This window comes from Lissotriton helveticus, chromosome 4_1 (genome assembly GCF_964261635.1).
Source record: "Lissotriton helveticus chromosome 4_1, aLisHel1.1, whole genome shotgun sequence".
NCBI classification, from domain to species: domain Eukaryota; kingdom Metazoa; phylum Chordata; class Amphibia; order Caudata; family Salamandridae; genus Lissotriton; species Lissotriton helveticus.
In genome coordinates, this window is record NC_136063.1 from 76,284,659 (window position 1) to 76,308,653 (window position 23,995).

The 23,995-nt window shown below is 48.8% G+C and overlaps 1 pseudogene across 1 annotated transcript in view; it reads right to left on the reverse strand.

Moving 5' to 3' along the window:
• The window catches only part of LOC144828344 (uncharacterized), a 77,829-nt pseudogene that overhangs the window by 22,134 nt on the left and 31,700 nt on the right, over positions 1 to 23,995 (reverse strand). Inside the window, exon 2 of the transcript XR_013610427.1 lies at positions 14,977 to 15,102. The product of XR_013610427.1 is annotated as an uncharacterized LOC144828344 (transcript). The remainder of the gene's footprint in view (positions 1 to 14,976; positions 15,103 to 23,995) is intronic.

Here is a 23,995-nt window from a genome sequence, read left to right on the forward strand (position 1 = left end):
GATTGTGCGCCGAAGGCGCGCCAAAGGCAAGCCCGTCTACGCCCGTCCACCCCTGGACCGCGCCCAGCGCCAGACCCCCTCCCCCGCAGATGCCATCCCTCCCGCCAGACGTACGACGCCGCCACCCTCAGCGCACTCAACACCGATGCCTCCCCGGATGCCATCAAGCCACCCCAGGACGCACCCACGGACCCTTCACCTGCCAAGCCTGCAAGTTCACCGGCATCCAGACCCACAACCCACCCGAATCCGCCAAGCTGAGCTCCTACAGCAACCACCTGAAGTGCATCCTGCTCAACACCCGCTCCGTCCACAGACACGCCGTGGAACTTTGGAACCTGCTCGACACCACATCCCCGGACGTCGCCTTCCTCACGGAAACCAGGATGATTGCCTCATCAGCGCCCGACATCGCCATCGCCATCCCGGGCGGCTACAAGATCATCCGGCGAGACCGCGCCAACCAGACTGGAGGAGGAATCGCCATCGTCCACAAAAACACCATCCGCATCTCGTCCAACTCCGAAGACACCCTCACAGCCGCCGAACATCTTCACTTACAGATACACACCGACCCCAAGACCACACTCAGAGGCACCCTCATCAACAGACCCCCAGGACCTCGCACACAATTCAGCGAAGACATCGCAGACTTCATCAGCCCACACGCCCTCCCCTCCACCGACTACATCCTCCTCGGGGATCTCAACTTCCACCTGGAGAACAACAACGACAACAACACCACCACCCTATTGGACAACCTGGCTAACCTCGGACTCAAGCAACTGGTGAACACCCCCACCCACTACGCCGGACACACGCTTGACCCAGTCTTCACTTCCAGCAAGCACGTCTCCTTCAGCCACTCTACCGGACTTCACTGGACAGACCACAGCTGCGTCCACTTCAGCTTCAGAAAGAACACCACCCACCACCACCCGCAACAGGTTCCCCGCAGAAACTGGAACAAGATCACCACCGACCACCTCACCGCTTCACTGAACCAGAACCCCCCGCCAGATCAATGGACCCCAACCAAGCAGCCCTCAACCTCGCACAATGGATCACCAACTGTGCAGACGACCTCACACCCCTGAAAACCCACCCCAGCAGACCCGGAAGCAAGAAAGCCCCGTGGTTCAGCGACGACCTCAAGAACTCCAAGAAGAACTGCCGCACCCTTGAGAAAGCGTGGCGAAAGAACCCAACCACAGCCAACATGACCGCCCTCAAGCACGCCACCCGCAAGCACCACCAGCTGATCCACAACACCAAGAAGACAGTATTCAAGGAACGACTAGACAACAACGCACACAACAGCAAGGAGCTCTTCAGCATCGTCAAAGAGCTCTCCAACCCCAGCGCGGGAAACAACGACATCACTCCCTCGCAAGACCTCTGCGACTCACTCGCCACGTTTTTCCATAACAAGATCGCAGACATACACAACAGCTTCAGCGAACAGACCACGCACCCAACCACAGAACCAACGCTCCCCACCACCACCCTCCGCGACTGGACCCCAGTCAACACGGAAGACATCATTCGGACGATGAAGACCATCCACTCCGGATCACCAACCGACCCATGCCCTCACCACGTCTTCAACAAGGCCGACTCCATCATCGCACCCCAACTCCGGGACATCACCAACTGCTCCTTCGACACCGCCACCTTCCCGGAGAGCTGGAAGCACGCCGAACTCAGCGCCCTCCTGAAGAAACCATCAGCAGACCCCACCGACCTCAAGAACTACCGCCCCATCTCGCTGCTCCCGTTTCCCGCCAAAGTCATCGAGATGACCGTCAACAGACAGCTGGCCGCCTTCCTCGAGACGAACGGATCCCTCGACCACTCACAGTCCGGCTTCCGAGCCAACCACAGCACCGAGACCGCTCTCATCGCAGCCACTGATGACATCCGAACCCTGCTCGACAACGGGGAAACAGCGGCCCTAATCCTCCTGGACCTCTCCGCAGCGTTCGACACTGTCTGCCACCGCACCCTAGTTCAACGCCTCAGCAACGTCGGAATCCAAGAGAAGGCGCTGGAGTGGATCATCACGTTCCTCACCAGAAGAACCCAGAGAGTCCGCCTCCCCCCGTTCAGATCTGAGGCCACCGAAGTCATCTGCGGCGTACCACAAGGCTCATCACTCAGCCCCACCCTCTTCAACGTGTACATGAGCCCGCTCGCAACCATCGCTCGCCAACACAACCTCAACATCATCTCCGATGCCGACGACACCCAGCTGATCCTCGCCCTCACCAACGACCCCGCCACCACCAGAACTAACCTACACGAAGGGATGAAAGAAGTAGCCGAGTGGATGAAGAACAGCCGCCTGAAACTCAACTCAGACAAGACGGAAGTCCTCATACTTGGATCAACACCTTCTGCCTGGGACGACTCCTGGTGGCCCCCGGCCCTAGGCAGCGCACCCAAACCAACGGACCACGCACGCAACCTGGGCTTCATCCTGGACTCTTCCCTGTCAATGACCAGACAAGTCAACGTCGTCTCGTCTTCATGCTTCAACATCCTACGCATGCTCTGAAAGATCTTCAGATGGATCCCCACCGAAACCAGGAAGACGGTCACCCAGGCTCTTGTCACCAGCCGACTAGACTACGGAAACACCCTCTACACCGGAACCACAGCCAAACTGCAGAAAAGACTCCAACGCATCCAGAACGCCTCCGCACGACTCATCCTGAACATTCCCCTCCACAGCCACATCTCCAGACACCTGAGAGACCTGCACTGGCTCCCCATCAGCAAAAGAATCACGTTCCGCCTCCTCACCCACGCACACAAAGCCCTCCACGACCTGGGCCCCAGGTACCTCAACAACCGCCTGACCTTCTACACTCCTACTCGCCAAACTACGATCGACCAACCACGCCCTCACCGCCGTTCCGCGCATCCGAAGAACCACCATGGGAGGAATATCCTTCTCCTACCTGGCAGCCAAGAACTGGAACTCCCTCCCCATCCACCTCCGCCTCACCCAAGACCACCTCTCCTTCAGGAAGCAACTGAAGACCTGGCTGTTCGAGCAGTAGCGCCCCCCCCCCCAGCGCCTTGAGACCCTCCGGGTGAGTAGCGCGCTATACAAGTTTCTTGATTGATTGATTGATTGATTGGGTACCAACCGCCATAACAAAGGTTCTAGATTCATTTACAAAAAGTCCCAATTCTGTCATTTAGTCCGAATATATACCTATAGAACGCTGTAGGGCCATTGGAGTTCCTGCCATTAGGACCGCATCGTCTGCGTAAAGCAGGGCGGGCAGGGATAAAGCTCCTATAGCTGGAACATCCTTACATTTAGCACTAAAGATTTTGCTTAATGTGTTGGTATATAATGAGAAAAGGAATGGAGAAAGGACACAGCCTTGTCTCACACCCTTTTCAATCCTAACAATATTTGTGCATTCACCCTGTTTCCCATATCTTATTACAGCACCTGCTTCTCTGTAAAGTTCTCTAATGAAATGAATTATGGAGTTATCCAAGCCCATCGACTCCATAATGGCCCTCAGTTTACTGTGGGTCACGCAGTCATAAGCCGTGGACAAGTCCATAAAGGCCATGTAAAACTGGCCTTTTTTGGCAAAGGCAACTTTTGCTGCAATTAGGGCTAGATTTAAGCACTAGTCTACAGTCCCCATTCCCTTTATAATTGCAATTTGGATCTCTGGCAAAACCTTTTTCTCAGCCGCCCAATCCTCCAGTCTTTTTAATAACAATCTCCCCATTAGCTTACTGTACTGTCCAATAGGGAGATTGGGCAATAGGTAGCAGGATTCGATGGATCTCCCTTCTTATGAATTGGAATAATCAGGGATTGTTTCCATGATGGCAGGGGACCCACTTTGATGACAGCATTAAAAACTAAGGTCAAAAGTGGAGCCCGCAAAGGTTTGGTGACAAGAAAAATATCCAACGGGACACCTTCAGAGCAGGCGATTGGGACAGGGAGAGCTCTATTTTCTCAATAGAGAACTCCAGCACCGGAGGAACAGAAGAGGAGACCTCAGTGTCCATTGCATTTCTTTCCAACTGGGAATGAAATATATTCTGAAAATGGGTTAGCCATGCAGTGTCATCTACATGAAGATAGAGGGATGACCCACCCTCCCCCTGCATTAAGGGGGCATTAACCATTTTCCAGAAAGCCTTACTGTCTTTACTCTGTGAGGCTTGTCTCAAGTTTTCTTACTCCTCTTCCTCATGTAACTGCCTCTTCCTCTCCTCCCTTGCTGATTTACATATAACCCTCAAATTTCTTATAAGTGTTTGATTTATAGGTTGCATTTTAAGGACTTTTTGGAGTTTACTAGATGCCTGGGAGCAATTTTCCTCAAACCCCCTAGTAGACTGTGGAATTTTTTGCGTTGCTGGTCGAAAAAGATGAGTTCCAATAGATATTAAAATTTGACTAAAAGCTATCACAACTTGAGAACTGTTAGTCTGTTAGTCTGTGGACCTAAACAAAAATGAACCTCCTGTAACATTTTGGGTACAGCCTTCGGCAATAAAGAGCTAGAATCAATGTTCTCCCATTTTATAATGTGTCAATTTTTTGTAGATCGGAGAGGTTTAGGGGCAAAAGAGGATTAGAACGTCGATGAGGGGGGCAGCCCAACCTCCTCCTGGCTCCGACAGGAGTGAACGAGCCACCCTTGGCCCGGGCTGGGCATGTACCGTGATGCGGGTGCAAGGCATGCTTTTATACGCAAGTTCCAGGAGTCGGAGGGGCAGATGGGAGTTCTGGTCTCCCCGGCGCTGTTGCCGCAGCTTTCCCCTCAGCAATGCATGAAACAGGAGGCAGGTAAACGGCTGGCGGCCCTTAGACTCCTTTTCATCCTGAACGGGGGCTCATTAATTGTAATGCGATTTTTAATAATACTCTTTTACAAACAATGAATGAATGTATGTTCAGATGTTCAATAAACACAACTAGAACGAATCTCATTCCTATTTTTATCTTGGTTTTTCACGTCTACTCCTTCAGTCTCTTTGATGTTTCAGAGACTTGGAACCCACAGGGTTTTTAAAAGAACCCTCACTCACCTACCTAGTAGGTGACATGCTTAATCATTGGGTTCCCACCCTGGCTCCCAGGGTGTGCTGCGACACCTGATTACAGTAGAGCAAGTTGCATTGAGTGATCCAGTGACTGTATGTGTCTATGTGAGAAAATGAGAGCAATTGGCTTGGGAATCACGCTTATCAGTAGCACTTTTATTTAGGGGGGACTCTTGTTCAATATTAAAACGATTGGTGGATATATATGGGATAGTTAATTGGGCCATGTATCCTGAGTGTGCCCAACAAAGAACCTATAAAACCACTGACTGCTTTACCAGTTTCTTCTTAGAAAGTTTGGAAGCCCTTCTGTTACTAAGCTTCTTGATAAATTGATGCTTCTTCTTCAACACACAGAACTGGCTCTCTGATATAGGGACATTACCTTTTAGGGAGTTTAGGATGATTTTTTAAATGGCATTCACTAAGTCGTCCGAAGCCATGCACAGGATGGCCTTTCTTTGCTGGGGGCTAACTATGCATATGACAAGCATTTTTAGGAGGGCTAAATTATGGTGTAGACGCGCAGACAATCGCCAACACATTATATTATAAGGTTAAGAGTGTAAATGTCACAAAAGTCTTTTAACTATTCTGTTCATAGGCTTTGGGTCTGGTTTTAGATGTGTAAGCGACGGGGAGATCAGGTGGGAAAATACCATCATGAAGTCTGTAGTCTTCGTAGTATTAAGTGTTAAGTCTACCAGTAGGTAGCCGTGTGGTTTGTGATAGCGAAGTTAAGGCTTCCAAGAAAAACAGCATGTTTCCACGGAACTTTAGTTTAGCTATAATAGATAGCTGCTGTTTGTCACAGTGGGTTTTAAATAAAACAAGGTATGAGGCATTGAGAGTTATACAACAAATACTTTTACCATTGTAAAAGAAGCTCTGCACCATGTAGCATAAGCTTATATTGCAATAGTATGAATATTGAGTAAACGCTTTTTCTAGCTCATGTTGATTCCCAACCTTCGCGCACAAGATCGTCTACAATCACCATGTTTAGAAGGTCTGTAGGTAACAATGCATAATGGTTGAGATTACAAGATATTCCTTTTATAAATGTGATGTGTGGGAGCCTTAGGGATAGTTTGGTATAAAGATCTTGCCAGCGTGAATAAAGTCATGCATTATTGTTAGGGGGATGGGATAAAACCCACGGAGCATTTTTTAAAAGCTTCTTTATAAAATAACTTTTACCTCAATTTAAGGGACCTGTTAAAATGCAGGAGAACGGATGTTGCAATCTGGTGTCCATTGTCGGGAATTCAGTGCTCTAATGCCTTTTAATAACCGTACGGTAGGGTTTTGCAGTCTTCAGTCATTACCCTTTTATCAAACACTATGCATAAGATTGTATACAATGGCTGGGTTGTAATTATCCACCGCTTTTCGGACTGGACTATGCTAGACTGTTTTACAACAATTGTTTTATCATTTTCTTTCATACACACTGCATTTATTGATGTTTTGTAAGAATAGGTCTTGGGTCCAGATGAGGTAAACTCGCCTATGTACTCTGCCTTTTCTAGCTCGCTGGTCAAATCTCCTTGATAATGAACTAGTGGAGTGTCTTCATCCCCTACTTTGTTCACAAAAATAACAGAATCAGTGTTGTGATACAAGCACCTGTCCTGAAGTTTATCCAATTCACTGTAAAGCTCTGAATGAAGTGTGAGCGGTTGTGAAACAGGCTAAGAAGATATTTATATTGTTACACATTGTGGGATTTTTTTTGTATTTCCAACACAGAGCTGTATCTCATCATCGATAAACTCACAGCTGGATATCTCATAACATGGCGCAACAGGATATTTAAACAGTTAAACAGTTTGTCAGGATCTGTGACGATGGTCGTGTTTGATAAGTTTGTTTGTTGTGTGAATTTTCCCCACAAGGAATTGAGACCCAGCTTGGCTAGCTGATGTCTGGCGTGGTTGACCTCAATTTTATTTTTATTTAAAAAGTTTTATATAGAGCTGGCTAGACCCGGAGGTATCAGAGCGCTTTACATGAGACAGGACGTTATTTCAGAACATTGTTACATAGTTACATCAGTTACAGTTACCAGTATATGCTTAGGAGAAAAACATGAGCTTCACAATATTATAAGATATTAGAGCGTAGCATATCTAGGACAAATGGGGAATGGAAGGTAGTGGGGGAAAGGTAAACCAGGGAGAGAAAAACAGACAGAGTCGGGTAGATCTGAAGGGGGAAAGTACTCCAAGGGGAACAAATCAGTCAAGGCAGTCGATGAGAGAGACAAATTAAACCGGGAAGAATCGTGAAATACAATGTCCGATGTCCGGCTGGGTAGGTGACGGCTGAGGAGGTGACCCAGAGCCAGGATCCCCTAAAGCTGCATAAGACAGCTTCACCGGACAACGTCCAAGGGTACTCAGGCTTAGCTGTCAGAACAAACAGTTATAGTTTCAGCCTGTTGGGCATCGGCATAGTTTCATAGAAGGCCATTCAGTTGCCATTATAGGGTCAGGCGGGACGGGGGAAGGCGACACATGGGACGCTGAGGATCATCTGAAGTGATTCAGAACTGCTGTTAGTCGCCATCTTAAGAACAGGCAGGTTGTCAGGTAGGCTGTAAGGTGATCATTCAAGCTACCAGGGGCTATTGTACAAGAACAATGCTCTAGAGCCCTCTAGACATTTTGGGGTCAGGCTCGGCGAATCCCGCTTACAAGTAGAAGCCAAGTTTTTATAGGGGATCAATTTAGGCACCATCAGGTCCTTAAAGCTACCATTGGGATCGCTGGAGGTTATTTTCTGCTTCCCCACTCGCTGCTTCTGAAGGGCGTCTGTTGTGATCTCAGGGGAAACTGCAGGTCGGGCTAGAGTAAAACCGGGTCTCAAGTTTATACCCTCGTGAGCATAGTAATCATAGATGCACTTTTGCTTAGAAGCCTCATTAATACACCATTCTAGATACCAAGATGCCTCCTGCTTGTCTATGAAAAATAAGTTGATATAGTCAGAAAAGAGTTGGGTTGTAGTCCTTTCAAAGTGCCAAATTTCTAGTATTTTACCAAGGCGATATCCTGTCTCGAGGGCCGCTTGTACCTTGATGCTACACCAGGTCCCAGCGAGCATCCTTTGCTTGTTATTGTGTCTGCACTCGCTGTTCGGCGGAGCCATGAGGCCCTCATAATTCTGATTCGCCCAGGTGTTAAAACGTGGGGGAAATAAACTTTACTCCCTGGAAAACAAAAGGCTCTTGGCAACTTGCACTATTTTATGGGCAGAAAATTCAAGGTATCTATAAACCTTAGCAGCATTGGTTTAGAGCCCCGAGTGAGGAGTTCTACAGGCATCTTTTCACAAATCGTATTTTGCAAAATAAATAAATCATAATTTGAGTTGTGAGCCCTCGGGGTGTACCCTTTGAATTTGGGCTGCATGAAAGTGTTGAGGAAATCGTTCACACATGAATGACCTTCAAACTCCCAGTTGTCATCGGAAGTTAGTTGATGAGCGTAAATATAGTTAGGTTGGTGTACACCTGTCTCTTGGGCAATGTTCCCTCAAATCTTTTTCCTCTGTGTGCGGCAGAGTAAGATCTCTGTGCGCTGCAGCCAAGGCTATGAGCACCAAGAACCTGACTGCACGTGTAGACCAGGGCTTTACGTGGGATGAAAAAACGAAGGGGTCCCTCAAAGTTGCGTGACCGATGCAATTAAGGGCGTAGATTTAAAGCAATTAAGCTAAAAATGTGTGCTTAGCTTAGTGCACCAACCGACTGATACTTTGCTTCTTCTGTCATTGCATCCAAATACATAATACAAGTAACATTAGACCTACAAGAAGTCAGGACTATTGGCTTTGTCAATGGTTGTTTGTTGTATAAAGTTGTATATAAATTTGAAAATGCTTCTGCTCTTGTGGTAGAGGTTGTGGCTTAATGCTCGAGGTGCCGACTTAGGAGATGGGTTTCGAGTATCGGGTCAGCTTTACATCCTGTGATTATGGGTAAATCAATTAATCGCCCCATGCATACCAAAAATAAAAAATCATGTAAAGCGCTCCAATACTTTTGGATTGAGTTAACACTACATAAAACTTGCAGCATTTCTTTTCTAAATGTTGGGCTGATGGTTTGCCTTTTGAAAGTATTTATGTTAAATGCATCCCTTGACGGGCGCTGTGATTAACATAAATACTTTCAAAAGGCACACATTCAGGCCCACAGCCGCGCTCTAGTTAAAAAAGAAAGGCATCGAGTGCAGGTGCATTTTCTGCCTTTCGGCGTACGAGCGATCTCCCCGGATGTGCTGTGTGTGCGCTTCACACACACAGCACTGCGTGCTCGGGTGGACAGAGGTGCATGCACACCTTACAGGGAACAGTGGTTATAACTATGGCACAGAGTCTCCTGGCCACTAGGAGCAAAAAGCCTGCTGTTTGTAAATGTGACACTTTGAAATGGGAGAGAATTTTAATGAGTTCACCATTAAGGTAACTTTCGTTTTAATTTTCTCCCATTTAAAAGCATTCAGAAACATCATTTTGTTCACAGCACCAATATTGAGTTGACAAGGACTTTTATTTAGGACTTAAACACCTCAGTGCTTCCTTTGTTCACTTTTGTGCCCCAGCTGCAGCCTGGGTCATAAATCTGACTGAGAACTGCATGTTATCAGGCTATCTGCAGCCTGATGATAATAGTGTAAAATAAGCACAGCTGTACCTTAACTTTAAAAGGAAAATATGACCTTGTGCTTTTTTTAAAATGAACATAAGGCTGTGAGCTTTCTGAAGGTGTCTTGGAGCTATGGGTAGCTCACAATTTATTTGTTCGAGACACCTGGTGTAGAGATTACAGAATGTAAATGAGCCACTATGAGCCAGTTTACTTTCGCTTCCTGCCATTGCCTTCATAAATCATGGGAGCAGGAGCCACATCTTTTCTGGACAAACATACTCAGGAAATATGGCTACCTCCTCACACCTCATAAGCCAGAACCCTGACTGTGGATGTTTCAGAGGGTTTGGCTCTAAGTCCCACCTTGTTTAATATATATCTGATCCCCTTGGCTACTCTTGCCAAGTCCCTGGGTGCAAAAGTAATCTCCTACACAGATGACATGCAGCTTCTATTCGCCTGTAAAATGAAATGACTTAGATGGGAAGCTTATCTCTCGGTGTCTCGCCAAGGTGTTCCAATGGCTGGACATGCACCATCTGAGGTGCAACCTGGATAAACACGAAATTGAGATTTTCTGAGATGTATCTCATAATTTATGGAAACCTTCTGGCCGAGCGATAAACCAAACCCTGGCTCAACGCAATGTAAAAAATGTAGAGGTTAAAATTGACAGCACCCTCTCCTTCCAACCGCAGGTTCAAGCCCTCGCTGGCTCTTACATCAACATACTCCGCATGCTAAACATTTTTTTTTACCTCTTCTATTAGTCAGCTGGGAGAAAGATAGTGCAGGCCCTGATTACTATGAGAATGCACCTTCTCTTGGTCTCCCTGACTATCTCCTCAACAGACTGCAGGTGATGCAGAACGCAGCGGCGAGACTGCTACTCATACTCCACCGGCTCCCTATAAAAAAAGTGGGTTGCCTTCAAGGCTATTGTCCTAATGCATAAGGCCATGCATGACACGGATGCGCTCTATTACAGAGAGAGGATCAGCAAATATATTTCAGCACGCATCCTGCGCTCTTCCTCTGCACGCTTTGCAAGAGTGCCCTGCATCAACCGCTTTAGAATACAGGGCTCGACAAATCCACTCGCCCGCTCGCATTTGCGAGGGAGAGTTGATGAGGACGAGCTATTTTTAGGTCCTACTCGCCCTTTCTGGCGAGTAGGAAGACAAACTAACTTTTGTCCTCTGTCTTTGAAAACGGAGCAAAAGTGACAGGATAACAAGATTTAAAGGCATTTACTCTGTACAATAGTACCTGCTTGCTTCTGAGAAGTGCCGGTACTCTCCAATTAAAGCCTCCAGACTCACCAGTTCTATTTTATACAAACCGTGGTGAGCCCAGCCATCACACACAAATAATGCCTTCTATGCTGGGGTTTGAACCCCCCACACATAAATAAAAAGATTTGTGTGTATTTCTAGCGGCCTTTTTGGGGGGTCTTTATACCTTTCCTCTTTCTCTATAGTACTCTTTTAATCAAGCGTGTTTTAATCCTACCTCCCCCACCCCTCTCTTTTCTCATTGCCTCTTTTTCACCCTGCCTGCATTTGACAAACATTCTTGGATGCCAGTGCTCTAAATGGCAGGGTGAAAAAGAGGCAATGAGAAAAGTGAAGGAGGGGGGATTGGATTGAATCACGCTTGATTAAAGGAGTGCTATAAAGAAAGAGGAAAAGTAGGAAGAAAGCATGGTGCGGGGCAGATTGTGGGCTTTTGTTTAAGTATTCATGTTAATCGAAGTGCCGTCATGAGCTGTGATTAACATGAATACTTAAAAAGCCCACAATCGCTCTTACAGCAGCGTTTTACTAACTAAAAACCACAATAAGTTTAAAAACACAGCGTGTACTTTCTGAAAGTACATGCTGTGTTTTTAAACTTACTGCAGTCTTTAGTTAGTAAAGCGCGGTGCAGGGCAGATTGTGGGTTTTTGTTTAAGTATTTATGTTAATCACATTTCGGGAAGGGGCTGCGATTAACATGAATACTTAAACAAAACCCACAATCTACCCCGCACCAGCAAGTGCCAACTGCCGCAAGCCCCAAAGCCAGCCTTACCTGCACTTGTGACTCTTCCTCTGAAACACCGCATCCAGGAAGTGGAAGTTTATCACTGCGATCGCTTTTTTAAAGCAGAGGCGCATCTCTCGCGGGATGTCCTGTGTGTGTGCGCTCTCCACACACGGCAGTGCGCGCTCACTGTAAGAGAGGTGTGCGCACACCTTAAAGGGAACAGTGCTCTTGGATACACTCTAAAGCGAACACTATGTAGTCTACTGTTTAGGTCTGGGGCCTCCAGTTAACCATGTAACACACGTGTTCTGTTCCCGTCTGGTAAGACGCCTTACACCTTTGATGCCTTTACAAACATGATCGTTGGCTACGTAGCACACACATTCTCTACAGTTTGTTTTAAGGATACACCGAACAAACCAGTTTTGTACACTCAAGCAGTTTTGCAAGCAACAAAATAGATTACATATGCAACATCTCACCACCTGATCGGCGACGCCGATGCAACCGTCCCTTTGACACATTTTACAGTGCATTTCACAATGGTGAGTTGACTGCGTGTTGTAAATATGGATGCCATGGGCGCACACATATTTGGCTCCTAGAAAAACCCTTCAGGTTCAAGATGCCATAAAAGTGATTTTCCTGATGGAGAAGATCAACAGTCTTGTTTTTCACACACACTCTGGTTGTGAAGTACTTCCAAGAACTGTTCATCGTAACTGCAGAATAGTTCTCAAAAAAGCCCTCGGGCCACAAACCCGAACAGTCTGTTGTGCGGTATTTCAAGAATTGGCTAGGCTTTTGCCTCTAGACATAATAACAGTGTTGGGGGTGCTGGGATCCAGCAGTAGCCTGCCAATGCTAGCCATCAGACACGTGTTGGACATCCGGTTGTTAAAGTTGAGCAACCAACGTTGTTTCCTTCCAATGATTTTACTGTACAATATGCTCTTTTAATGGTCTGGAAACATCCCCCTCACTGCTGTGAACAATAAGTGCGATGACTCTGAAAATCCCATATGCTACTATTTCTGCCTTACTCTATAAAAGATCAGAGAGATTTTCTAGAAATGCCACAGTGTCAGACATGTGGCATTTGTCTGGTGAACAAGGGATTGCCAATGCCTTGTCCTTGGAAGCATAGTTGAAAGAAATCATTAGACCCCCACATCATGTAGCAACCGTGCTATGAGAGTTTGCATGGCTTGATGAATAGCTAAAACCCATTGATCAGAGAAATGTATGCGCTCTAGGTTAACAAACCTGAATTCATCATAATGCTCTGTAGCGTTAAAATTCTGTGCAGTGTGCCTGTACCTTCTGACGCGCTCTTAAAAACACAGGTTCTGAAAACTTATACTGGGGGATTGCGTTAGATGGCGAGCTCTCCCGCTAATCATTTTGGGGTGGATGACTGGTTCTGAGCAGGCGTATTTTTAAGTCTCTTTGTAACACAGATTCTGACATTCTTTAATTTACTTATTAAAAGACTACGCAACTTGGCCTTATTAGCCCACTTGTATTTCTTACCGGGCCACCCGCTTTTAGACAGGTTCCCTCAGCCTGTTTGAACTAACTCAGAAGTATCTGTTGAACACACCCTCAACGATTCCCTGACTACAGACCTAGCATGGAGCCCTTCAGGGTGTTTAGTGTATCCAGGTCGCTCAACTTCCCCCATAAGTGCCTCTAATGTCCATGAGCTCAAGAGGTTCTCTTCTAAATGTGTGTTTTAGGGTCTAACAGGGGCAGATTTGTATGGTGCTGTCAATATATTTGGAACTTGTAGGCCTAGGTTGAGGGGTTCTAACTGTTTTTTGTACTTGAGGACTTGTAAGAACTGATGGGCTTTAGTAAGTATATCTTGGACCTTCTTTTTATATTTTAACCTATGGGTAGCTTTATTAATAAATGTGTAACCGTCGCTCTTTAGGGAGCAACATAGACCTAGTCATTATGGTATAACCCCTATTTCTGCAGCAGGTGATTCACAATCTTGTAACACCTCTCTTCTACACCTATCCATCCTCTGAATAATCTCCCTCTGGGCATCACTCAAGGGACTGTTCTTGTTTCCTGTCTTCCCCAGTTTTAAGGTCAGAGTTCAGCTTGGATTTTAGCTTCCAGGCAGCCTATTGTATGTCTTTAATATATGACCCTGGTACAGTTGTTTTGTTCAAAACATCATATTCTGGGGCATTAGCGACGGCCGTTGGGCTGGGCTGTATATAACCACAAAGCGCACCTAGTACAGTTCTCTGGTTACCCCCGCTAACACCTTTCTGAAGGTCAGGCCTTTGGGGGATCAAAAAAACAGGGTCCAAATGCGAGCACCTTGGTGCTCCGGAGGACGGTTCCCTGCTAGACATGGCTTTAAAGCTCGTATTTTGATATACACACCAACCTATACTAGTGTCGGGGTATGTTGAGGCGGGTGATGGTAGATTTACACTTGATGGAGGACTGACTGGATTGTACGCTCCTAGAGGACTTACTGGTGACATCGGATATGGGGAACTTAAATGCTAGCCGAAATAGCTCAGGGTCGCATATGTGTAGTAGGCGCAGGGACTGGGTACTGGTGATTGCGGCAGGTCAGAGTCTACACTACAAGGTCCACTGTGTGCGGATGCTGCGGTTGTTTCAGAACTCTCAGCAAACCCGGTCAGCCCCCTGAAAAGTCCCATACATGAAGATGAAGGGTTCTGCTCTGACTGATCGCTTTCAAAATTGGCATCCTAAGGCCTCTGGTCGTTAATTAAAGATGGTTTTGGGGATGGTCCTCTGCCTAGCACCTCTACATTAGACACATCTGATGTTGAACATTAAGAGTCCTGCGGATTATAGGGACCTGCCTGAGGTGTAATGGTATTGTTTAAGAATAGATCTAAATGTACGGTTTGTAGCTCTGGAACATCTGGCCTCTTCTTCCATTTCTTTAATGGAAGGCGATTCGCTTTTGATTTTTGTATAACTTGAAGCCCCTTCAATTGTTTTACAAACCATAACTGTAGTGTGTCTGTGGCTGAAAGTGTGTACCCTTTTGGGGTCTTTAGCCCTAGGCATAAATGGAGTTCCTGTAGGAGTGTTCAATGTACTGGTTGTAGGCTTTAATTATAGACTGGTGTTTGGGTTAAAGTCAGAACTGGGTCTATAACAGTTATTTGCAAAGCCAGCGCCTGGTTTGTCCTTACCCACAGTGCAGTTCTCCCCTGTTTTTGAAGTCTGGGTATTTTGACGGGTCTGGGAGATGTCATTTAGTGCCGTCAACGTCTGCTTAGCCTTACGTGGGACTTCTCCAGAGATCGTTTGTGATGGCTCTACAATGTAAACATAAAAGATATATATTTAAAGGTGTCCCAAGCCCGCCCACACCTGCCTAACTTCTACATCACATTTTATACCTCTTACTACATGCTGGAGGAACAAGCTGTTTGAGAGAAAAAAGCATTAGGGTTCTTTTGACTCTGCATTTTGTACAAAACACACCTAATCCGTTCCTTTGCGGTGCCCCTTGCTTTGTAGCAGTACATTTTTAGGCACCGTAGACTTTCTTTTTTGGACACTTCTTTGGCTCGCGGTTCTTCCGTTTGTGGCGGTATGCTGTTCTTGTACGCCTATAGGGTACAGTTCTTCAAACATTTTGATGCCGAAGCCCCCCCTGTCAAAAGTTTCAGGCATAAGGACCCCTTCCTGACAAAAATTTCTAGAACTTGGTACTCCTCATCACCAACAACGACAAATGCCCCAGTTCCCATGTCAAATCATTTTGACGGTGGGGAAATATTATTAAACAGTGTTTACCAAATCAAAGGTCTGTGGGTGACTAGTTCGGAGTCACAGGCTTACTACACGGTTCAAACAAAGTCTCCCAAAAGAATTGCCCAAAAATTCACAACAGTACTTTATTGTTCCTACACAAAACATAATATGACAAAACCTGATAACACATTTCTGAACTAATATGATGGGTGTGCCTGTTTTTCCCCAGAGAGCCTGTCAATTTGTGGAGGTATTTTTGCTACTGGCATCCTCAGGTTGTGCTCCACCTCATTTCTTGAACGGTACTTAGTCTTTAATACTGGCAATGCTGAAAACCCAACCTCCCATAAATTCGATGAGCTAAAAAGCAGAAGAGCCTTGGCTGCCATTTTTGACAAACATGAATGTTCTTCAGACATTTTCAGCCAAAATTCCCCCAATGAGGTTTTGCTGAATTGCATCTGGAGAACATGATCACTCTGGACCTCAATTAGGTCTTCCTGAAGGTGCATTGGGAGAGGAGTACCTGCATCCACTAGAAAAGGTAGAAATACCCAGTCATTGTCGTGATCAATGTACTTTTCGAAATCGTCCCTGAGAGAAGTCAAGTGATTTCTTACGACTTCAGCAGCACTTTCAAGTTCCTATCCTGTGTCCTCAACAGCTTCTGATAAACATGGGAATGCCTCCTGCAGGCCACCCTGGATTAGTCTTCTTTGCAACTCCCGCTTCTTCTTGAAAGCGGATTATTTTTTGTACATTGTGAAAGATGTACTTTCAGCTTGTTGCAAAGACAAATTCAAGGAATTTAATGTATCAAAGATGTCTGCAAGGTATGATAAAAGCACAAGCCAACGGGGATTACACAAATGTTCTGCTTTGTATGGGGCCAAATCTAGAAGAAATTGCTGTACTTCATTTCTCAATTCAAAAATATGATTCAGAATCTTCCCTCTGGATAACCATCGCACTTCTGTATGGAAAAGGAGACCAAAATGTTCATATCCCATTTCTGCACACAAAATTACAAATAGAGGAGCTTTAGTGGGGTGAGACTTTATTAAATTAACAATCAATTTCACAGCACAATTCAACACATCCCCAAGTTCTCACCATGTTTCAGCCTGCCAGATCTTTCCAGTGCATCATACAGTGGGTCCATAGAATATGAGGAGCCGCTTTCTACACTTTGGCTTTAAGCCTGCCCTAGCCCCATATGTACAGATCCCAACACAGCTGTCCCATTATAAGGCATTGGAGCACAGAAGTCATTGAGAATATCAAACAGGGTTGATGCTGTTGCCTGTCCCTTGATTGGTTTACCGAAGAAACAATCTTCCAATATTACAGTTTTGTGGCAGTATCTAACATAGCAATTAAATGAGCTTCCGTAGATAAAAGACAGTGGCTTCATCCAATTGCAAAACAAAAACTCTATTTCAAGCGTGCAAGGAGTTTTAGTCTGACATGTTAGAGAGGCAGCAAATTGCTGTGTCTGAGAGGGGTACCATTTTAAACGTATCTCCTGCTTTTTCACCAAGCATTGCTGGAAGAATCACATTTTCCCCATCTGTAATTTTCTTTATTTTTGGCAATGTGGTACTCCACTTGGTAAGACGCTTTCAAGGCATTTGTTGGGGTGGAGACCACATTTTTCACAGTGTCTTTTTGGTGGAGATGGCCTTCCAGCTTTCTGGCAAAAGAATCTGTATTCTTTCCTACAAGCGACCCATGTTTAGTTTCAAATTGGTGCTTTAATTTGTTTGGTTTCAGACGTGCGTTACCCAAGGTAATGCCACAAACCACACACTGTGGCCTAATTTCACCATTTATGGTGATGCAGGTGAATCCAATGTCCAGGTACGAGGTATCATACTTCCTAATTTTTGCAGCTCTTTTCTCACCCTCTGTTTCGGCCTTTCATTTGAGTGATCTACCATCTTTTGGCAGCTGGAAACGATCCATGTCAAATGTGTGTTTCACCTATGATAAACCCCACTCAAAACGGGTTCCGCGCAGGTAACAGCACGGAGACTGCCCTACTTTTTATGGTCGAGCACTTGCGTTCCGTGTTGGATACTGGGCGAACTGCGGCACTCCTGTTATTAGATCTGAGTGCCGCGTTCGACACGGTTTCACACGGTATCCTTCTGCAACGACTTGAGGAAGTGGGAGTTAGGGAGTCCGCGCTGTGCTGGTTACGGTCCTTCCTTACGGATAGATCATTCCAGGTGGCTATTCCACCCGGCAAATCTAAATCGTACCCGCTGACACTAGGGGTCCCACAATGGTCATCTTTGAGCCCCACTTTATTCAACCTATACGTTAGACCGTTGGCTGCGGTTGTCAAACGCTGGGGCCTGACAATGGTCTCGTATGCGAATGACACACAGCTGGCGGTCACGTTGAGTGGGGACTCTGATGTAGAGGCCCTTAGGTTCCGCGAGGGTATATGTGCCGTGGCTAATTGGATGAATCGGAACTGTCTCCAACTGAACACTATGAAGACAGAGGTCATGGTGGTGGGAAAGCAGGTGGGGTTGTGGAATGATAATTGGTGGCCTCGGGAACTGGGGCTGACCCCTTCCCCTGTAATGGAGATAACAAACCTTGGGGTCTGGCTGGACCCGGCTCTCAGTTTCACTTCCCATACCAAGAGAGTGGCAGGCTCTTGCTATGGCATTATCAGAGGACTTAGGCCAATACTTAAATTTTTTGACGCCCCCACCAGACAGCTGGTGGTTCAGGCGTCGGTGCTATCCAGGTTGGATTATGCCAGTGCTCTCTTGGCCGGGATCAACCAGGCAGAACTCACCCGACTGCAGCGAGTGCAAAATACTGCAGCCAGAGTGGTGGTGGGCCTGCCTAAACGGTGCTCGGTTTCCAAGACACTGCACTCTCTACACTGGCTCCCTATGAGCCAGAGGATTAAATTCAAGGTTCTTTGCCTGGCTTTTAAAATCCTCAAAGGCATGGCTCCACAAATCCTGGTAAACCTCTTAAGTCCTTACGTCCCTTTGCGACCCTTGAGATCCCTGGGTATGCACTTGTCGATGGTCCCTCGCTTCAGACTAAGCAGAATGGGTGGCCGCTCCTTTCGAGTGGTGGCTGCAAAGTTATGGAACTCCCTTCCTGTTGAGATTCGGGCAATGGATAACTTACTGCAGTTTAGGCGGGCAATAAAGACTTTCTTGTTTGCCTAAACTCTGACTGAGCCTGCTCCTTTTTTTTTTAATGTTGTGTTGTGTCTGCCTTCTCAGTGCGCCAGGACGCCCCTTTGCTGAGGCAGCTGTGCGCGGTACAAAAAACAAACAACATAACATAACATAACATACAAAATTCCAAAGTTCAATATTAATGATTACCACAGACTTGCTGCTGCATGTAATATGGTTGTCTTTTAAACAAATTTAAAAAAAGTCTTTGCAACTTTTCAAGATGTGTTAAAAATCTTATCTTCACTTCCAGGTCCACACCGACCCCAACACCACCCTCAGAGGAACCCTCTTCAACAGACACCCCGGACCCCGACCACAGTTCAGCGACTCCATCGCCGACTTCGTCAGCACACACGCCTTCGCCTCCACGGACTACATCCTCCTCGGGACCTGAACTTCCACCTCGAGAACAACAATGACACCAACTCCATCACCCTGATCGCCAACCTCGGACTCTGACAACTCGTTACAACACCGACCCAATTCTGCCGGCCACGCGCTTGAACCCATCTTCTCTGCAAGCTCCCACGTCACTTTCAGCGACACCACCGAACTCCACTGGACCGACCATCGCTGCATCCACTTCACCTTCCGGAAAACCACCACGCACCACCGCACCACCGCACCTAACAAATGCCTTGCCGCTGCTGGAGCAAAATCACTGAAGACCAGCTAACCACCACCCTCGCCCTGAGCCCACCCGCCGACCCCAACGACCCCGACACTGCCGCCAGCAACCTCAGACAGTGGATCAACAACTGCGCCAACACCCTCGCCCCGCTCAAGAAACCCTCCAACAACCACACCAGCAAAAAAGCCAGCTGGTTCACTGAAGACCTCTAGGCCTCCAAACAAACCTGTCGAAAGCTAGAGAGGAACTGGCACCGGGAATGAACACCAGACAGCTACGCAGCCCACAAGAACGCCACTCGCAGACACTACCACCTCATCAGATCCGCCAAAAGGGCCTCCTTCAAAGAATGCCTAGACAACAACGCACACAACAGCAAAGAGCTCTTCAACATCGTGAAGGAACTCTCCAACCCCAGCTCCAACTCCAACGACATCCCACCTTCGCAAGACCTGTGCGACTCGCTGGCCACCTTCTTCCATCGCAAGATCGCAGACATCTACGACAGCTTCAACGCCACGATCGCCCCGACAACCACTGAGACCTCCGCCCCCACAATCACAATCCGCACCAACCGCCTGCTCTCCTGGACCAACACCATCAAAATCATGAACACCATCCACTCCGGATCTTTGTCAGACCCATGCTCACACCACATCTTCAACAAAGCCAGCACCGCCATCGCACCTCATCTCCGGAAAGCCATCAACATTTCCTTCGAGACAGCAACCTTCCCGGAGAGCTGGAGGCACGCTGAGATCAACGCCTTACTCAAAAAACCCAAGGAGGACCCCAAGAACTTCGGCCCATCTCCCTGCTCCCGTTCCCGGCAAAGGTCATCGAGAAGACCGTCAACAAACAACTGACCCGCTACCTCGAGGAGAACAGCATCTTGGACCCGTCCCAGTCCGGGGCCCGCAGCAACCACAGCACCGAAACTGCCCTCATCGCCGCCACCGATGAGATCAGGGCCCTGCTGGACAACGGAGAAACCACGGCCCTCATCCTCCTGGACCTGTCAGCCGCCTTCGACGCGGTCTGCCACCGCACACGCCTCTATGACGCCGGGATCCAAGAGAAGGCCCTGGACTGGACCACCTCCTTCCACTACGGCAGAACACAGAGCGTCCGCCTCCCCCATTCTGCTCCAAAGCCACCGAGATCATCTGCGGCGTACACCAGGGCTCATCCCTCAGCCCAAGGCTGTTCAACATTTACATGGCACCACTCGCCAACGTTGCCCGACTGCACAACTTCAACATCATCTCCTACGCCAATGACACCCAGCGGATCCTCTCCCTCACCAAGGACCCCCACAACGCCAAAGCCAACCTCCACGAAGGAATGAAGGCCGTAGCCGAATGGATGAGGAACAGCCGACTGAAGTTGAACTCAGACAAGACGGAGATCCTCATCCTCGGATCCACCCCCTCGGCCTGGGACGACTCCTGGTGGCCGACCGCACTGGGAACAGTTCCTAAACCCACCGACCACGCACTCAACCTAGGGGTCATCCTCGACTCCACCTTCTCCATGACAAAGCAGGTCAACGCAGTCTCTTCCGCCTGCTTCAACACCCTCCGCATGCTCTGCAAGATCTACAAGTGGATCCCCAACGAAACGAGAAGACCGGTCACCCAGGCCCTCGTCAGCAGCAGGTTGGACTACGGAACCCCCTCCACGCTGGAGCCTTGGCCAAACTCCTGACACAGCTTCAACGCATCCAGAACGCCTCTGCACGCTTGATCCTCATCATCCCTCGCCGCAGCCACATAACACCCCACCTGAGAGACCTCCACTGGCTCCCCGTCAACAAGAGGATAACTTTCAAGCTCCTCACACCCACGCACACAGGGCTCTCCACAACACCGGACCAACATACCTCACTAGACGATTCAGCTTCTACACCCCCCATCCGCCAGCTCCGCTCCGCCGACCTCGCCAAAGTCCCCCAAAGAACGACCTACGGTGGCAGATCGTTCTCCCACCTCGCCGCCAAGACCTGGAACACCCTCCCCATCCACCTAAGGCAGACCCAAGACCTGCTGGCCTTCAGAAGACTCCTCAAGATTTGGCTCTTCGAGCAGTAGCAGCACTCCCCTACCCCTCCTCCCCCAGCGACTTGAGACCCTCGCGGGTGAGTAGTGCGCTTTACAAATTATGATTGATTGGTCTTATCTAAAATGCGAATAACACATTCGTTTAAAACAGAAATTGCAGCTGGTCCTGGCTTCCATTACCTGAACTGGCGTTGTGGGCCGTTACCAATGTTCCCCTTCCCTTTAACGTACACACATTGATAGCAATAGGTAACACGTGTCAATCAATCAATCAAGGCATTTGTATAGCGCACTACTCACCCGGGAGGGTCTCAAGGCGCTGGGGGAGAGGGGTACGTCACTGCTCGAACAGCCAGGTCTTGAGCTGCTTCCTGAAGGAGAGGTGGTCCTGGGTCAGCCGAAGGTGGATGGGGAGGGAGTTCCAAGTCTTGGCTGCCAGGTAGGAGAAGGATCTTCCTCCGGCGGTGGCTCGGCGGATGCGTGGTAGGGAGGCGAGGGCGTGGCTGGTTGATCGCAGCTGGCGGGTGGGCGTGTAGAAGGTCAGGCGGTCGTTGAGGTACTTTGGGCCCAGGTCGTGGAGAGCCTTGTGTGCGTGGGTGAGGAGCCTGAACGTGATTCTCTTGCTGATGGTGAGCCAGTGCAGGTCTTTCAGGTGGCCGGAGATGTGGTTGTGTCGTGGGATGTCCAGGATGAGTCGTGCGGAGGCGTTCTGGATGCGTTGGAGTCTTTTTTGAAGTTTGGCTGTGGTTCCGGCGTAGAGGGTGTTCCCGTAGTCCAGTCGGCTGGTGACGAGTGCCTGGGTGACGGTCTTCCTGGTTTCGGTGGGGATCCATCGGAAGATCTTGTGGAGCATGCGCAGGGTGTTGAAGCATGATGAGGAGACGGCGTTGACTTGTCTGGTCATCGAGAGGGAGGAGTCCAGGATGAAGCTGAGGTTGCGTGCATGGTCCGTCGGTTTGGGAGTGGTGCCCAGGGCAGGGGGCCACCAGGAATCGTCCCAGGCGGAGGGCGATGATCCCAGGATGAGGACTTCCGTCTTGTCTGAGTTCAGTTTCAGGCGGCTGTTCTTCATCCACTCGGCGACGTCTTTCATCCCCTCGTGTAGACTAGCTCTGGCGGTGGCGGGGTCGTTGGTGAGGGAGAGGATCAGCTGGTTATCGTCGCGTAGGAGATGATGTTGAGGTTGTGTTGGCGTGCGATGGCTGCGAGGGGGCTCATGTAGACGTTGAAGAGGGTTGGGCTGAGTGATGATCCTTGTGGTACGCCGCAGATGACTTCGGTGGCTTCGGATCTGAACGGGGGGAGGCGGACTCTCTGGGTTCTTCCCGCGAGGAACGAGATGATCCACTCCAGTGCCTTCTCTTGGATTCCGATGTTGCTGAGGCGCTGCACTAGGGTGCGGTGGCAGACAGTGTCGAACGCTGCGGAGAGGTCCAGGAGGATGAGGGCCGCTGTTTCCCCGTTGTCGAGCAGGGATCTGATGTCATCGGTGGCTGCGATCAGGGCGGTCTCGGTGCTGTGGTTGGCTCAGAAACCGGACTGTGAGGGGTCGAGGGATCCGTTCGTCTCGAGGAAGGCGAGCTGTCTGTTGACGGTCTTCTCGATGACTTTGGCAGGAAAAGGGAGGAGCGAGATGGGGCGGAAGTTCTTGAGGTCAGTGGGGTCCGCTGTTGGTTTCTTCAGGAGGGCGCTGAGCTCGGCGTGCTTCCAGCTCTCCGGGAAGGTGGCAGTGTGGAAGGAGGCGTTGATGATGTCCCGGAGATGGGGTGCGATGATGGCGTCGGCCTTGTTGAAGACGTGGTGGGGGCAGGGGTCGGTAGGGGATCCGGAGTGGATGGTGTTCATCGTGCGGGTGGTGTCTTCGTTGCTGACCGGGGTCCAGTTGCAGAGGGTGGTGGTGGCGGGAGTTGGTTCGGTGGTTGGGTGCGTGGTCTGTGCGCCGAAGCTGTTGTGTATGTCGGCGATCTTGCGGTGGAAGAAGGAGGCGAGTGACTCGCAGAGGTCTTGCGAGGGGGTGATGTTGTTGTTTCCGGCACTGGGGTTGGAGAACTCTTTGACGATGCTGAAGAGTTCCTTGCTGTCGTGGGCGTTGTTGTCCAGTCGTTCTTTGAGTGCTGTCTTCTTGGTGGCGCGGATCAGCTGGTGGTGCTTGCGGGTGGCGTGCTTGAGGGCGGTCCTTTGTCTGTGGTCTGGTCGTGGCGCCAGGCTTTCTCGAGGGTGCGGCAGTTCTTCTTGGAGTCCTTGAGTTAGTCGGTGAACCAGGGGGTTTTCTTGCTGCCGGGTCTGCTGGGAGGGTTCTTTGGTGGTGCGAGGTCATCGGCGCAGGCGGTCAGCCACCGTGGGAGGTTGCTGGCTGCTTTGTTGGGGTCCGTTGTGCTGGTGGGAGGGTTCTGGTTGAGGGAGGCGGTGAGCTGCTCGGCGGTGATCTTGCTCCAGCTCCGGCGAGGAACCTGTTGCGGGTGGTGGTGGGTCGTGGTTCTTCTGAAGTTGATGAGGACGCAGTTGTGGTCAGTCCAATGAAGTCCGGTGGAGTGGCTGAAGG